Source organism: Lynx canadensis, chromosome E2 (genome assembly GCF_007474595.2).
Source record: "Lynx canadensis isolate LIC74 chromosome E2, mLynCan4.pri.v2, whole genome shotgun sequence".
Taxonomy (NCBI): Eukaryota; Metazoa; Chordata; class Mammalia; order Carnivora; family Felidae; genus Lynx; species Lynx canadensis.
The window spans coordinates 49,732,751-49,748,458 of NC_044317.1; the positions used below are offsets into that span (position 1 = coordinate 49,732,751).

General features: G+C 40.1%; 1 protein-coding gene across 1 annotated transcript in view; it reads right to left on the reverse strand.

Moving 5' to 3' along the window:
* ZNF112 (zinc finger protein 112) overlaps positions 1-14,992 on the reverse strand; it is a 32,985-nt gene extending 17,993 nt beyond the window's left edge. The window contains exon 1 of the mRNA XM_030299104.2: positions 14,929-14,992. The gene's annotated coding sequence lies outside the window, so the exon portion shown is untranslated. The remainder of the gene's footprint in view (positions 1-14,928) is intronic.
* Between the last annotated feature and the right edge of the window lie 716 nt (positions 14,993-15,708).

Here is a 15,708-nt window from a genome sequence, read left to right on the forward strand (position 1 = left end):
GACAGGCTGCACAGTGACCCTCAGCCCTCCCTCCTCACGTTGCCTTTCTGCTCCTAAGGAATTCGCCCCGATCCCGCCACACGTGGGAAAGGAGCGGCCCTGGGATGTACTGGTTAGAAGTGGACTCGGGCACAAAATTCTGTTTCAAAACCTGGCACCGTTGTGTGTTTGCTGTATATCTGCTATATGTTGGCACTGCCACAGCATACGCATGCGTAATATAGAACATATAACATAATATGTATCGTAAATATTATATACAATATATGATGTATGACAATATACAACACATGTATTATACACAATATATAATATACATATAACATATATACTGTATATATATATATATTATATACAATATGTAACAATATATAACATATTGTATACAATAAATAATACATAATGTAATATATATTATAGTGCCTATAATATACAATATATGCATCTATTTAACCACGGTTAATTAACAACCTCTCCATGTTTCATTTCTGTAACCTAAAGCAGGAGGATCATAATGGAACCGACATTATCCGATTGCTATTAGGATTACGCGTGAATAGCAGAAAACTATTGCAATTATACCAATTTCTATTATGAGAAAACCAGATACTAATCTTCATCATAAAACCATCCTTGTAAACGTGTCTTGTAAGGCATCTGGGCGGCAAAGAGGACTTACTTCATATTTACACACTGAGACCACCTTTCTGAAAAGTTTAATGACGGATGGGTATTTTAAAATTTATTTAGATCTTATTTCATTATTCATCTTTAAAATTAAAAGAAAAATTTTTTTAACGTTCATTTATTTTTGAAAGAAAGAGACAGAGCATGAGGGGGAGAGGGACAGAGAGAGAGGCAGACACAGAATTGGAAGCAGGCTCCAGGCTCTGAGCTGTCAGCACAGAGCCTGACACAGGCTGGAACCCACAAACCGTGAGATCATGACCTGAGCTGAAGTCAGACGCTTAACCGACTGAGCCACCCAGGTGCCCCTGGCTTTTACCATTCTTAGTGATGGACTCACACTGATTTTTTTAATGGTTGAAAAAAAAATTTAAAGACTATTATCTTATGACATATGAAAAAATCAAATTTCATAGATATTAATTCACAAATTCTATAAGGCATTGCTAGAACAGAGCCACGCTCATTGTTTAAGTATTGTTTCTGGCTGCTTTCATACCACAGCAGAATCCTATAGTTGCAACAACTGCATCGTATATGTGCAACTTACTACGTTGTACTGTTACAAAGCACAATCCAAATCACCGTGGCTCAGTTATAAATCACAAGCACTTCAAGTAGCACATGTATTGCTATACCACAATATTTTAACTTGTATTACAGGTACATCCTAATTACATCAAAACAAGAAGATAAAAATAGACTTTCAAAGTCTTACTTTTAAGGCACATTGGAGTGAAATATTTTGTTAGTGAATTAGAAGGCAAAGATATATATATATATACATACACACACACACATATATACACATATATATATACATATACACACACATATATATGTATGTATATATATACACACATCAATATATATATATGTATACACACACACACACACACACACACACACACACACATCAACATTATCAGACCAAGCCCTCATCACAAATATCCTCAATTCACAGTAAAGGAGTGGTCAGAAAAATTAGAAAACAAATTCCAAAGGTTGTCTTTTAGTCTTGTTGATTGTTTCCTTCGCTGTGCAGAAGCTTCTTATTTTGATGAAGTCCCAACAGTTCATATTTGCTTTTATTGCCCTTGCCTCAGGAGAGATATTTAGTAAGTTGCTACAGCCAATGTCAAAGAGATTCCTGCCTGTAATCCTCTAGGATTTTGATGGTTTTCTGTCTCACATTTAGGGAGAACATATTTGCAAATGACATAGCTGATAAAGGGTTAGTATCCACCATCTATAAAGAACTTATCAAACTCAACACCCAAAAAAGAAATAATCCAGTGAAGAAATGGGCAGAAGACATGAATGGACATTTCCCCCAAAACATACAGATGACCAACAGACACAGGAAAAGATGGTCAAAATCACGCATCATCAGGGAAATACAAATCAAAACGACGAGGTATCACCTCACACCTGTCAGAATAGCTAACATTAACCACACAGGAAACAACAGATGTTGGCGAGGATGTCGAGAAAAGTCAGAATGCAAACTAGTGCAGCCACTCTGGAAAACAGTATGGAGGGTCTTCAAAAAGTAAAAAATAGAACTATCCTACAACCCAACAATTTGCACTAGATATCTACCCAAAGGATACAAAAATACCGATTCAAAGGGATACATGCACCCCAATGTTTATAGTAGCATTACCAACAATAGCCAAATTATGGAAATAGCTCAAATGTCCACTGACTGATGAATGGATGAAGAAGTTGTGGCCTGGAATATTAATGGGACATCAAAAAGAATGAAATCTTGCCATTTGCAACAACATGGATGGAGTTAGAGTGTACTATGCTAAGCGAAAAAAGTCCATCAAAGACAAATACTATATGATTTCACGCCTATGTGGAATTTAAGAAATGAAACAGATGAGCATAGGAGGAAAAATGAGAGAGGCAAATCATAAAACAAATTCTTAACTATAGAGAACAAACTGAGGGTTGCTGGAGGGGAGGGGAGCTGGGGGGATGGGTTAAATGGATGATCAGTACTAAGGAGGGCACGTGTGATAAGCACTGGGTTTTATACGTAAATAATGAATCACTAAATTCTGCTCCTGAAACGAATATTACAATATATGTTAACTAACTGGAATTTAAATAAAAACTTGAAACTACAAAAAAAAAAAAAAAGAAAGAAAGAAAAATTCGAAAATTTAAAATGAAATGTCTCATCGGGGCGCCTGGATGGCTCAGTTGGTTAAGCATCCGACTCTTGATTTTGGCTCAGGTCATGATCTCGTGGTTCATGGAATCAAGCCCCACATCGGGTTCTGTGCTGACAGCACCGAGTCTGCTTGGGATCCTCTTTCTCTCCCTCTCCCTCTGCCCCTCCTCAGCTCATACTTGCCCTCTCTCTCTCTCTTTCTCTAAAAGTGAGTAAACTTTAAAGACAAAATGAAGCGTCTCATTAGAGCAGACTTTCTTCACCAAAACATAAACGCTTCAGCCAAGAAAGATACAAGGATGGCAAATAAGTGAAAAACATATCTGCTGAACATCATTAGTCACTAGGGAAATGTAAGTTAAAGTCACAATGAGATTGTAATACACGTTCATTAGAATGGCTAAAATTAAAAGTAAAATACAGACAATGCTAAATGATGACCAAGGTGTGGAACAACTGGAACTTTCATGCATCATTAGTGGAAATGCAGGACGGTAGACAGCCTGGAGAATAGTTTGGTAGTTTCTTATAATGTTAAATATACAATCCCCATAGGACCCAACATTCCTATTCCTGGCTATATACACTAGAGAAATAGGCACAAAAATCTGTACACAAATGTTTATAGCAGCCAAGAACCGGAAACAACCCAAATACCCTTCAGTGGATGGATGAGCGGATAAACTATAATATATATTATATTATATATATTTTATTAATTAATGGAGTATTAACCAGCAAGAATGGTGAACACTTAGCCAGATGAAGCCGTGATACATACACTGTGGATGAATGTCAAAAGCATTAGGCTGAGTGAAAGAAGCCAGCCTCAAAAGTTTACATATGGTATGAGTTCATTTATATGACACTCTCAAAAAGACAAGCCTGTAGGGGTCTAGTGTTGCCGGTAGTTACAGATGTGGTGAAGGATGATTATGAAGAGAAAACAGGAGGGGAATTTGGGGAGCTGATGGGACTGCTCTGCATCGGATGATGGTGGTGATTATATACATTTACACCTGCATTAAAATGAATAAAACTGACCCCCAAAAGAAAAAGATAGTGAACTTTACAAGAATTGTTTTTTATAAGTCCATTTCCTTATCTGTAATATAAGGGTATTAGGTTTGTTATAAGAAATAAGGTTTTTTCCTTCATTTATTTTATTTTTTGGAGAGAGAAAGCATGTATGTGAGTTGGGGAGGGGCAGAGGAAGAGGGAGAGAATATTAAGCAGGCTCCATGCAGCGCGTGACCTCACGACTGTGAAATCATGATCTCAGCCAAAACCAAGAGTCGGACACTTCACAGACTGAGCCACCCAGATGCCCTGAGAAAGAAGTCAATCTATGTAAACTATTGGAAACACTGCCTCCTAGTCATAACAGTCTACAAACATTTGCTATTATTATTTCTACCAATGTATTTCTTAGGAAAAAATACAGTGATTCTTAGGAAATATGTTTTCGATCATCAAAAGAATTGCCCATCCACTTTTCAACACTCTGAAATAGTTGGTGGATTATATAGCTCACTAATACTAACTGAGATTAAGGAATATCGCCATCGACCATTTTGCTACCTCATTCCAATTTCAGAAATTCTGCCCTGCCAACATTTCATGCCAGCCGTCTGTTGAGTAGTTATTCTAACCAGAAACCCTGACCCATCTTATACTGAGTGCTGAACACACAGAGAAAAATATGACATGGTCCCAGCAACACAAGAACTGCAGGTGTATGGAAAGAGAGGGATAAGAAACAAAAAAAACAGACAGAGGTAAGCCAAATTCTATATACGAAAACAAAATCCATCACCATCCCTCTCCAAAGTGCCATGTTCTTGTGGAGCCTTCTCAACTAACATTCTCCAAGCATCAAAGATGCTTGAAGTGAAAACCTTAGAGTAGCTGCTAACATCTCCCTTTCTTGGTCTTGGATATAAAAAATAAATGATAATCAATTTCTGGCAATTATGACAACCAACAAACCACTATCATGCTGACTCAATGTTGGGGATTTGCTTTAAGAGGCTGAAACAAAAAGACTGGGGGCGGTGGGGGTACAAGGCTGACAAATGGTAACAAGGATTAAATACGGGTGATGGTTTCACTGGGGCTCATTATGGTTACTCTTATTACATTTGGCTATATTTATAAATTTCCACAGTAAAAACTTACGGGAGAAATAAAACCTATATCTACTTTGTAAATCTTTAGTAAAAAAAGCCAAAACTATATGTATGGACCAGGAAAACATTAAAATATTAATATTGTTATCTCTACAACCTGTGGTTACTGGCAATTAAACTTTTCTCTTGTGGAACCTGGGTGGCTCGGTCGGTTGAGCGTCCAACGTCAGCTCAGGTCATGATCTCATGGTTTGTGAGTTTGAGCCTCATATCGAGCTCGCTGCTATTAGCCCACTTCTGATCCTCTGTCCCCCTCCGTGTCCCTTCCTCACTGGTGCTCTCTCTCTCAAAAATAAATAAACCTTAAAAAAAAAAAAAAAAGGAAAAATCCCTTTAATAGAGAACAGAACCTTAAAAAAAAAAAAAAACTTTTCTCCTTATACCTCAGGTATTTTCTTAATTCTCTACAATATGCCATCGTTATTTCTATAATCAGAATATGAACTATAAATTTCTAGGATTGAAGTTTTAAATATTTATTTATTTATTTTGAGAGAGAGAGAGAGAGTGAGCAGGGGAGCAGCAGAGAGAGAGGGAGAGAGAATCCCAAGCAGGCTCCACGCTGTCAGCACGAGCCCGATGTGGGACTCGATCTCATGAACTGTAAGCTCATGACCTGAGCCGAAATCAAGAGTTGGACGCTTGACCAACTGAGCCACTCAGGCACCCCCCTAAGATTTAGTCTTTTTAAATTAAAGTATAGTTGACATATTATGTTTCAGGTATACAACACAATGATTTGATAATTCTATACATTATGCAATGCTCCCCACATTAAGTGTAATTATCATTTGTTACCATACAAAATTAATACAGTATTATGGACTCTATTCTGTACTTTTTATCCTTGTGACTTATTCTATAACTGGAAGTTTGTACCTCTTAACTCCCTTCACCTATCTCACCCATCACCCCCAGCCCTCTCTCCTTTGGCCACCACCAGTTTGTTCTCTGTATTTATCGGTCTGTTATTGTTGTGTTTGGTTTTTAGATTCTAATATAAATGAAATCATACGGTATTTGTCTCTCTCTGACTTATTTCACTTAGAAATATAAATATTATTCCAAATAAAATGCCATTAAATTACAGATGACTGAAAATATCTTATCAAAAACTCAAAGTTCATTGACATAGCTTTCATGGCCCTCTACAAAAATCCAAAACATGCCTTCTCAACATGTTACTAAGCATAGTAAGAACTAAGGCAATAGGTTGAAACCTAACTCAAATCCCAGCTCAGCCTTCCTAGGTGTGTGACCTTAGGACAAACAACTTATGCCCTCTGTGTCTCCCTTTTCTCATCTACAACATGGGAATAACAGTATCCATGGGCCCCCATAGGGCTCTTGTTGGGATTGCATATGTTAATTCACATAAAATTTCTAGGATGATGTTTAACATTAAATGTTTAAATAGAATCGTTAGGAGACAGGAAGACGGTGGAAGAGCAGGAGGACACTAGGCTTGCCTGGTCCCACAAATGCAACTAGGTAACTATTAGATCAAGCTAAATACCCTAGAAATCAACCTGAAGACTGACGGAACAAACTCTACCACTAAACAGAGAGAAGGGGCTACATCCAAGAAGGTAAGAAATGCAGAGATGTAGTTTAGGGGAGAAACAGATCCTGGCTGCTGTCGAGGGGAGGGTGCCGCGATCGTGGAGAAGGGAGCGAGAAAGAGAGGAACACACCAGGGACACCCGAGGAGAATGTTTCTCCATTGTCAATGGCTTGGAAAGTGAGAGGGGCTGAATTTTGTGCATTCTTACAACTGTGCGGGGCTTAAAGCCTAGAGGTTTTTTGGGTTTTTTTTTTTTTTTGCTTTTTGTTTTTTGGGTTTTTTCCCTGCATGGCATTTTTTAATTGCACAGGTAGTTTTAAATAAATGGAGGAAACACCTTCCAAAAATTACACTAGCAGGGAAATATTCTGCCAAGCACTTACATAGTACATTTCCACAGTTTTACATAAGATTCTTGATATTCACTTTCACTGTACACGAGGGAAAGGAGCCCCCTCAGGTAGGTGTTCTCTCTGCTTTCAGAAACAAACTAAAGGACCTAAATTGGAGGCAAGCCTGGGATGCCAAGAAGGGGGAAAAGAAATGATAGTGGGCCATTCATAAATTCCATGTCCAAGCCACTTGTTCAATGGCCCTTACATAATTTTAGGGCCAACTACTGCCCTTATGATAAAGTTGCGATCTGAAAAGCTGTAATTCTGGATTATAGTAATATATCTCAGTACCTTGCTAGATGATAAAGACAATACTTAGGCTCACCTGTAAGGTTTGAATAGACAAATACTTTAGAGGAATTCCCTAGGACTTTACAGTCTCCACTTTGAAAGCCTGGAGCTTTAAAAGTCAGGGGGCTCGGCTGAGATAGAGCCCAGAAGGCTCTTGAAGAGAAGCTGTTCTTGAAGAGAAAGACAGGCAAACAACCGACGGGAATGCAGCGCGAAAGCAGCAATCTGAAGAGCAGCTGGGGCACACAGTTGGGAGATTATCTGCTGTTCTCAGAGCATGTCCCCGAGAGGCAGCATTCACAGAGACACCTCCCCAGGATAAAGGAGGTGGCCCGGCACCATTTCCCTCTCCCATCCCTCAGCATGAGCACAGAGCCACCTGCAGAAAGCAGTACAGCACAGACCCTGGCTGCCTAACCTGCCTGCACCAAGCCCCGCCCTGCTGTGCTCCAGTGGAACTGCCTTTTCAGTCTCGGCACAGCGGGCCCCTCCCCCAGAAGACCAACACAAACCCCTGCCCACACCATGTCTCCAGACCAGAGAGTTTTACAGGGCCTCAGTTCCAGTGGAGATGGTGCAGAGACTCATTTCACAAGCAGACCAGAGCACACCTATTTAAAACGCACCAAATTTAGGCCAGGGACCAATCACTGCCCACAGTAGGCAAAGAGAGCCTCTGCAGGCAAGGAGAACCTCTGCAGACAACTGGCCTGAAGGACAGAGCAACCAGAACACAACAGCAGAGTGCATCCAGCACACACTGTAGACAGCCTGAAGTGCCAGGCCCTGGGAAATACATGGCTTCTTTTTCACAAGGTCATTACTTTCAAGAGCAAAGACATAACTAGCTGCTCTAACACAGAGAGGCAGGCAGAGACTCAGACAAAATGAGAAGATAGAAGAATGTATCCCAAATGAAAGAAAAGACAAGTTCACGGCTAGAGATCTAAGTGAAACAGGCATCACTAACATACCTGATAGAGAATTTAAAGCAACAATCATAAGGCTACTCAGCGGACTAGAGAAAGAGTGGAGACGTTAGTGGAACCCTTAACACAGTGATAAAAGAGTTAAAAAAGAGATGAAGAGTGCAATAAATAAGATTAGAAACACGCTTGATGCAATGACCAACAGGCTGGAAGAAGTATAAGAACAAATTAATAACCCAGAAGACAAAGGAATGGAAAACAATAAAGCTATATAAAACAGAGAAAGAATTATGCAAAACAAAACTTAGGGAACTCACTGATTCTATCAAACGTAAGATTTGTATCACTGGAGTCCCAGAAGAAGAAGATAGTGAAGGGAGCAGAAAACTTATTTGAAGAAATAATAGCTGGAACTTCCCAAATCTGGGAAAGGAAACAGACATCCAGATCCAGGAGGCACAAGAACCCCCAACAAAATCAACAAAAGCAGGCCAACACCAAGACATATTGTAGTTAAATTTATAAAATACAGTGACAAAGAAAAAAATCTTAAAACAGCAACACAAAAGAAGTCAGTAACTTACAAGGGAAAACCCATAAGGCTAGCAGGAGATTTCTCAATAGCAACTACAGGCCAGAAGGGGGTGGCATGATATTTTCAAAATGCTCAATTCAAAAATTCTGCTGCCAAATATACTCTATCTAGCAAGGCTATCATTCAGAATAGAATGAGAAAGAACGAGTTTCCCAGACAAACCAAAGGAGTTCACGAGGACTAAACCAATCCTGCAAGAAATATTAAAGGGGACTCTGAATGGAAAGGAGAGACCAAAAGTGAAAGTATGAAGGCAAGAAAAACAAAAGCAGTAAAAATGAATATTTATGTAAAAACTCAGTCAAGGAACTCTCTCTCTCTTTCACACACACACACACAAATATAAAATATGATGACAAATATAAAAATGTGGGGAGGAAAGGAGAAAAGAATAGGTTCAAACTTAAATGACCATCAAGTTAATATAGATTGCTATATGCAGAAGAGGTTATATACCAACCTAACAGTGACCATATTATCAAAAACCACTGATAAATATGCAAAGAATAAAGAGAAAGAAATCCAAATATATCACTAAGGAAAATAAGCAAAACATGAAAGAGAAAAAGACAAGAAAGGATCAGAGAAAACATAAAACAAGTAATAAAATGGCAATAAATACATATCTATTGTAATTACTTTGAATGTAAATGGACTAAACGCTCCAATCAAAAAACATAGGGTGTCAGAATAGGGGGGAAAAAAAAGACCCTCTACATATGCTGCCTACAAGAGATTCATTTTAGACCTAACAACACCTGTAGATTGAAAGTGAGGGGATGGAGAAACATTTACCATGCAAATAGATGTCAAAAGAAAGCAAAAGTAGCAATACGTACATCAGACAAACTGACTTTAACACAAAGACTGTAACAAGAGACAAAGAAGGGCCCTTTAATAAAGGGAACAATCCAGTAAGAAGATATAACAATTGTAAATATTTATGCCCCAACATGGAAGCTCCCAAATATATAAAACAATTAATAACAAACATAAAGGAATTAATTGATAATAATACAATAGTTGGGGACTTTAACAGCCCACTTACATCAATGCACAGATCATCTAAGCAAAAATCAACAAGGAAACAATGGCTTTGAATGACACACTGGACCAGATGGGCTTAACGGATATTATCCAAACATTCCATCCTAAAACAGCAGAATACACATTCTTTACAAGTGCACACATAATGTTCTCCTGACTAGATCACATATTAGGTCACAAATCAGCCCTCAACAAATATAAAAAGACAGATCATACCACGCATAGTTTCTGACACAACACTATGAAACTTGAAGTCAATCACAAGAAAAAATCTGGAAAGACCACAAGTACATATAGGTTAAATAACATGCTACTTAACAATGAAAGGGTCAACAAGGAAATAAAGAAGAAGTTAAAAAAAAAAAATCCACGGAAACAAATGAAAATGAAAACACGACAGTTCAAAACTTCTGGGATGCAACAAAAGTGGTCGTAAGGGGGAAGTATATAGCAATAGAGGCCTATATCAAGAAGAAAGGAAAAAAAAAGAGAAAAATCTCAAATAAACAATCTAACCTTACATCTAAAGGAGCTAGAAAAAGAACAACAAACGAAGCCTAAAGCTAGCAGAAAGAACAAAGATTAAAGCAGAAATAAATGATATAGAAACTAAAAACAAAAAACAAAACAAAACAAAAAAACCAATAGAACAAATCAATGAAACCAGGAGCTAGTTCTTTGAAAAAATAAAATTGAATAAACCTCCAGCCAGACTTATCAAAAAGGAAAGGGAAAGGACCCAAATAAATAAAATCACAAATGAGAGAGGAGAAATATCAACCAATACCACAGAAATACAAACAATTATAAGAGAATATTATGACAAAGTATATGCCAACAAACTGGACAATCGGGAAGTAATGGATAAATTCCTAGAAACATATAAACTACCAAAACTGAAACAGGAAGAAATAAAAACTTGAACACACCAATAACCAGCAAAGAAATTAAATCAGCAATCAAAAATCTCCCCACAAACAAAAGTCCAGGGCCAGATGGCTTCACAGGGGAATCCTACCATACATTTAAATTTTTTTTTTTTAACGTTTATTTATTTTTGAGACAGAGAGAGACAGAGCATGAACAGGGGAGGGGCAGAGAGAGAGGGAGACACAGAATCCGAAACAGGCTCCAGGCTCTGAGTTGTCAGCACAGAGCCTGACGCGGGGCTCGAACCCACGGACCGTGAGATCATGACCCGAGCCGAAGTCGGACGCTTAACCGACCAAGCCACCCAGGCGCCCCATTAAAGAAGAGGTAATATCTATTCTTCTCAAACTATTTCAAAAAATTAAAAAGGAAGGGAAACTTCCAAATTCATTCTATGAGAACAACATTACCCTATACCAAAACCAGACAAAAGGCTCCACTAAAAAAGAAAACTACATCCCTGATGAACATGGATGTGAAAATTCTCAATAAAACACTAGCAAATCGGATCCAATAGTACATTAAAAGAATCATTCACCATAATCAAGTGGAGTTTATTCCTGGGCTCCAAGGGTGATTCAATAGTCACAAATCAATGTGATATACCGCATTAATACAAGAAAAGATAAGAACCATACGACCCTTTCAATAGATGCAGAAAAAGCATTTGACAAAGTACAATATCCATTCTTAATTTTTAAAAAAAACCTGAAAAAAATAGGTTTAGAGGGAACACCTCAATATAATAAAGGGCATATACAAAAAGCCCACAGCTAATATCATCCTCAATGAGGAAAAGTTGAGAGCTTTCCCCCTATGGTCAGGAACAAGACAGGGATGTCCACTCTCACCATTGTTACTTAACATAGTACTGGAAGTCCTAACCTAAACAATCAGACAACAAAAAGAAATAAAAGGCATCCAAATCGGCAAGGAAGAAGTCAAACTTTCACTATTTGCAGATGACACGATACTATTTTTACTATTTGCAGATGACACGATACTCTATATAGGAAATCCAAAAAAAAAATCCACCAAAAAACTGCTACAACTGATAAACAAATTCAGTAAAGTCACCGGATTCAAAAAAACAGAATCTGCTGCATTCTATACGCCAATAATGAAGCAGCGGGAATCAATCTCATTTACAAGTGCACCAAAAATAATAAGATACCTAGGAATAAACATAACCAAAGAGGTGAAAGACCTGTACTCTGAAAACTAGAAAACACTGATGAAAGAAATTGATGAGGACACAAAGAAATGGAAAGACTTTCCATGCTCATAGGTTGGAAGAACAAATACTGTTAAAATGTCAATACTACCCAAAGCAATCTACACATTTAAGGCAATCCCTAGCAAAACACCACCAACATTTTTCACAGAGCTAGAACAAACAATCCTAAAATGTATATGGAACCACAAAAGACGCTGAGTAGACAAAGCAACCTTGAAAAAGAAAAGCAAAGATGGAAGCATCAGAATTCCAGACTTCAAGTTAAATTACAAAGCTGCAGTAATCAAAACAGTATGGTACTGGCAGAAAAACAGACACCAAGATCAATGGAACAGAACAGAAAACCCAAAAATGGACCCACAATTATAGGGTCAATTAACCTTAGGCAAAGCAGGAAAGCATATCCAATGGGAAAAAAATGATCTTTTCAACAAATCGTGTTGGGAAAACTGGACAGCAACATGCAAAAGAATGAAACTGAACCACTTTCTTACATCATACGCAGAAACAAATCCAAAACGGATGAAAGACCTAAATGTGAGAGAGGAAAGCATCAAAATCCTAGAGGAGAACACAGGCAGTAACCTCTTTGACAGTGGCTGTAGCGACTTCTTTCTAGACAGGTCTCCTAAGGTAAAGGAAACAAAAGCAAAAAATAAACTACTGGGATTACATCAAAATAAAAAGCTCTGCGCAGCAAAGAAAACAATCAACAAAACTAAAAGGCAGCCTATAGAATGGTAGAAGATATTTGCAAATTATGTATCTGATAAAGGGTTAATATCCAAAATAAATGAAGAACTTCTACAAATCAACCCCCAACAACAAATAATGCAGTTAAGAGATGGGTCGAAGACATGAGCATACAAGTCTCCAAATAAGGCAGTCAGATGGCCAACAGACACACGGAAAGAGGCTCAACAACACTTATCATCAGGGAAATGCAAATCAAAACCACAATGAGATACCACCTCCCATCTATCAAAATGGCTAAAATCAACGGCAGAAGAAACAACAATTGTTGGCGAAGATATGAAGAAAAGGGAACCCCCTTACACTGCTGGTGGGAATACAGACTGGTGCATCCAAGGTACAAAATGTAAGGAGGTTCCTCAAAAAGTTCTAAATAGAACTACCCCACGATCCAGCAATTGCACGTCTACGTATTTACCCAAAGGATATAAAAATACTGATTCGAAGGGATACATGCACCCCGATGTTTACAGTACCATTATCTACAACAACCAAATCATGGAAACCCCTCGACTGATGAATGGATAAGGAAGATGCAGTATATGTACACACGATGGAATATTACTCAACCATAAAAAAGGAATAAAATCTTGCCATTTGCAACGACATGAGTGCAGTTAGAGTCTTACGCTAAGTGAAGCAAGTTAGTCACAGAAAGGCAAATACCATGTTACTTCACTCCTGTGTGGAGTTTAAGACACAAGCAAAGGAAAAGAGAGAGGCAAACCAAGAAACAGACTCTCAACTATAGAGAACAAACTGATGGTTACTAGAATGGAGGTAGTGGAGGGATGGGTAATAAGAGGTGGGGATTAAGGAGGGCACTTGTGTTTTTTTAACCCTTCCTTCCTCCCTCCCTCCCTTTCTTTTTTTTTGGGGGGGGGGAGGGGGAGCAGAGAGACAGAGAGAGAGAGACAGACAGAGAGAGTGAGAATCTCAAGCAGGCTCCAAGCACAGCTCAGAGCCCGAGACAGGCTGGATCCCACCACCCTGGGATCATGACCTGAGGGGCAACCAAGAGTCAGACGCTCAACCGACAGAACCACCAAGCCGCCCCCAAGGAGGGCACTTGTGATGACCATCAGGTGTTGGATGTCAAATCACTATATTGTACACCTGAAACTAGTATTACACTGTATGTTAACGAACTGGAATATAAATAACAACTTTTTAAAAAGTAAGTACAACCCTTATTACTCGTGCCCAAGTACTCCCCCATCCCTTCCTGTATTTAAACAAAAGTCAGGGCATGTTCCTGGTAGAATTTGCAGATGCGTAAAGGAAACATCTTCTCCCCTGAGAGGAGATAACCTAAGAGGAAGAAAGATGCTAAGTCCTACTCAGGTGAGGCTCTTCTTCCAGGAGCCAAAGCGTCATTCCCCCCTCCCAGCAGCCTTTTTCAACGATGTCCAGGCTGGGGAAGGAAAGGAGGCTCAGAGAAATCACCACTTCATCAGAACTCCCATGTACATTACAGTGGACAGTGCAGACAACATCCGGGAATAACCCCTACAAAAACCTACATTTAGATAAAAAAAAAAAAAATTAGGAATCTGGGTGCAGCTTCGCTTTCTTCAGGAATCTGAGAAAGGCCAGGAGCCGGAACTCTGACCCCCATCCCAGGTTCACAGAAGCTTTCAGGGGACTGAGAAATTAAAAGGTACTGCTAACAGGGGCCTTTTTTTTTTTTTTTTTTAAACCCCAAGCCAAGCTCTAAGTCCTTCACTTCTCCATCCTCCCTTAACTCGCAAAATAACTCTATTAGGTAGACGCTAATATCCACTTGAAGAAGAGGAAAGAGAGGCAGAGACGCACAGAAATTCTCCGAATATGCCACCGCTGGGATGCGGCAGCATTGGCTGGTGGTCGGGGAAAGGGCGGGGAGGCGCACAGCCAGGAGGAGACCCTCACGCCCGGCGAGGTGGGAGCCCGGCCCGGCCCCGAGCCGGGGATGCGCCCACCGCCCCGCAATCCACAGAGCTCATTCAAAGGGAACACCAACCCCGCCCTTGGCCGCAGGCGGCTTCTCTTCCCCAGCGTCCAGAGCCTGGTCACCGTGGGCCAAGGCAATGGGAAGCCAGGTCAGTGCGGCCGCGAGGAGGGCCCCCGGGGAGGCAGGGGCTCACCTTTCGCGGAGGAACGAAGGCCGCGGCCTCGCGTACCTGGAGCGGAAGCGACTCTGCCTACAGAAACCCCCCCACCTGGACTACGCTTCCCAGAATTCCCGGCGGGAGCAGGGACGCCGCCTTGGCCGCCTGCGGCGGAAGTTATCCAGCCTCACTGAGTTCCGGGACTACACTTCCCAGAATTCCCAGGCCACCTCGTCGCCTTCCTAGGGTGGAAGTGTCGGCTGTCCCAGCGAGAGGCTGGATTGTATTTCGGAGCCTGCGGGTCGGAGCGAGTTCCGTAACCCCGAAATGCTGCCACAGGTACAGAACTCCTTGATGTACTTCTGTATTATCTCCAGCCAACCATGCAAGCGAGGCGTCTTTCGGGAGCGTGATGCGTCTGACCTTGTGCATCGGTGGACTGCAAATCCCGGAACCTCCTGCGGAGTGGCCTTTCCTCAAGGCTCTCCTCTCTCTTTGGGATAGTCAGTATTTGGACAGGCGGTATTCTCTTTTGGATAGTCAGTACGAATTAATTCTATACCGTTAGTGGAGCTTGGCCGCCCCCTCCCCCGTCGTTTTCTTGAAAAATTTTTTTCTTTCAAACTAAGTGACAAAAACTAAGAAAAAACTCAACCAAAGCAAACTATGGAGCTATTCTAAGAAGCTACCTCCTAGAGACCAGTGAACTGGAGAAAGAGTAGAGGGGAGGGGATTATGGAAAGGAAGGGATGGCGGGCTGGGGGTGGGGAGCGGAATGCAGATACTAAAAGGACATTGTGCTGACCTATACAGAGT